This window comes from Oncorhynchus gorbuscha, linkage group LG05 (assembly GCF_021184085.1).
Source record: "Oncorhynchus gorbuscha isolate QuinsamMale2020 ecotype Even-year linkage group LG05, OgorEven_v1.0, whole genome shotgun sequence".
NCBI classification, from domain to species: Eukaryota; Metazoa; Chordata; class Actinopteri; order Salmoniformes; family Salmonidae; genus Oncorhynchus; species Oncorhynchus gorbuscha.
The window spans coordinates 21219323-21222127 of NC_060177.1; the positions used below are offsets into that span (position 1 = coordinate 21219323).

General features: G+C 48.3%; 1 pseudogene; it reads left to right on the forward strand.

Moving 5' to 3' along the window:
- Positions 1-575: 575 nt before the first annotated feature.
- Positions 576-2805, forward strand: part of LOC124034841 — an 8040-nt pseudogene continuing 5810 nt past the window's right edge.

Genomic DNA, 2805 nt, shown 5'->3' on the forward strand with positions numbered 1-2805 from the left:
GTTCAGCAGTCTCATAACTTTGGGGTAGAAACTATTTAGGAGCCTATTGGACCCTGACTTGGCGCTCAGAGTCTTCTAGAAGAAAGACATCCACAGACACCAAAATAGCTCAGAGGCTTTTGAGGAAATTAAGGAATACCTCAGAGAGCCTTCTATAAGGAATCTCTCACCTAATAGGTTCATCAATCTCCTCATCTGCTTGACTGAGATGAAAGACAACTCTGCACATGAGGACATACAGAAGACCCTGAAGTCAGGATATCAAACAGACACAACATTTTCAGAAACAAACTGCTCAGCACTGGCCAATGCACTGCTGATGTCAAGGGGTGTGCTGGATGAGATTGATATGAGGAAATACAACATATCAGAGGAGGGGCGTGAGAGACTGAGCCCAGCTGTGAGGAAATGCAGAAAGGCAAAACTGCTTCACTCTCACACCCACACACAAGCTGTGTTCTGTTATCCAATCTGCAGACTCACCACTAAGAGAGCTTGATCTGAGGAACTTTAAACTGTTTGATGATGATCATGATGATTATGATTATTAGGATGATGGTGATGATGATGACAGAATGACAATCCTCATTGCTTCACTGAAAGGTCCACACTCTAAACTAGAGACACTAAGGCTATACAGATGTTCCCTGACCAAGAAATGTTATGAAGTCAGCTCCTCTTTCCTGAGAAAACTGGACCTAAGTCACGATGACCTGCACGATACAGGAGTGAAATGGTTCTCCGCTGGTCTTCAGAATCCAAACGGTAAACTAGAGATACTAAGGCTGTAGCGTGATGGAGGAGGACTGTAATTATCTGGCTTCAGCTCTGAGGTCCAACCCCTCCCATCTGAGAGAGCTGGACCTGAGCTTCAATCACCCAGAATTAGGATTGAAGGTTCTTTCAGCTAGACTGGAGGATCCACACTGTAGACTTGAGAAACTCGACGTGGACCATAATGAAGTGTTCTGGGTAAAACCATGGCTGCTTAGGAAGTATGCTTGTAAGCTCACACTGGACCCAGACACAGCACACAGACACCTATCTCCGTCTGAGAGGAATAAACAGGTGAGGGTCATGGAAAATAATCAACAATATCGTGATCATCCAGAGAGGTTTGAACACTGGCCACAGGTTCTGTGTAAAGACGGTCTGACTGGGCGATGTTACTGGGAGGTAAAATGGAATGGGATTGAGACTAAGATTGTGGTGACATATAAAAGATATCAGCAGAAAAGGACATAGCAGTCACTGTAAACTTGGATCCAATGACAAATCCTGGTGTCTTAACTGCTCTGGAGATTATAGCATTTGGCCTGGTTACTCTGTCTGGTCTGCCACAACAATGAAGAGGCTGATATTGTCATGTTTTGTCATTTATTATCATGTCTTGTCCCCGTGCTTCCCCTTCTATTCGTTTCCCTCTGCTGGTCTTATTAGGTTCTTTCCCTCTTTCTATCCCTCTCTCTCCCCCTCCCTCTCTCACTCTCTCGCTCTCTCTTCTCTCTATCGTTCCGTTCCTGCTCCCAGCTGTTCCTATTCCCCTAATCAATCATTTAGTCTTCCCACACCTGTTCCCGATCCTTTTCCCTGATTAGAGTCCCTATTTCTCTCCTTGTTTTCCGTTCCTGCCCCGTCGGATCCTCATCTATAATTCACCGTGCTGTGTCTATGTTTTGCCCTGTCGTGTCGTGTTTCCCTCAGATGCTGCGTGGTGAGCAGGTGTCTGAGTCTGCTAGGTTCAAGTGCCTTCCCGAGGCAACCTGCAGTTCTCGATCAAGTCTCCTGTCTGTTCTCGTCTTTACGAGTAGTATTATGCTTTTTGTTTTGTAAAGTTTCTTTCTGGATTAAAAACTCTGTTTTCGCCAAGTCGCTTTTGGGTCCTCATTCACCTGCATAACAGAAGGATCCGACCAAGGAATGGACCCAGCGACTACAGAGGCTCGTAACACTGCCGTCAAGATCCAAGGAGCCATGCTCGGCAGACACGAGCAGGAATTGTCTGCTGCTCGCCATGCCGTGGAGAACCTGGCCGCTCAGGTTTCCGACCTCTCTGGACAGTTCCAGAGTCTTCGTCTCGTGCCACCTGTTACTTCCTGGCCTGCCGAGCCTCCGGAACCTAGGGTTAATAACCCACCTTGCTACTCCGGGCAGCCCACGGAGTGCCGCTCCTTTCTCACCCAGTGTGATATTGTGTTCTCTCTCCAACCCAACACATACTCTAGTGAGAGAGCTCGGGTTGCTTACGTCATTTCACTCCTTACTGGCCGGGCCCGAGAGTGGGGCACAGCTATCTGGGAGGCAAGGGCTGATTGTTCTAACAATTACCAGAACTTTAAGGAGGAGATGATTCGGGTTTTTGACCGTTCAGTTTTTGGTGGGGAGGCTTCTAGGGCCCTGGCTTCCCTATGCCAAGGTGATCGATCCATAACGGATTACTCTATAGAGTTTCGTACTCTTGCTGCCTCTAGTGACTGGAACGAGCCGGCGCTGCTCGCTCGTTTTCTGGAGGGACTCCACACAGTGGTCAAGGATGAGATTCTCTCTCGGGAGGTTCCTTCCAGTGTGGACTCTTTGATTGCTCTCGCCATCCGCATAGAACGACGGGTAGATCTTCGTCACCAGGCTCGTGGAAGAGAGCTCGCATCAACGGTGTTTCCCTGCTCCGCATCGCAACCATCTCCCTCCTCTGACTCTGAGACTGAGCCCATGCAGCTGGGAGGGATTCGCATCTCGACTAAGGAGAGGGAACGGAGGATCACCAACCGCCTGTGCCTCTATTGCGGATTTGATGGACATTTTGTT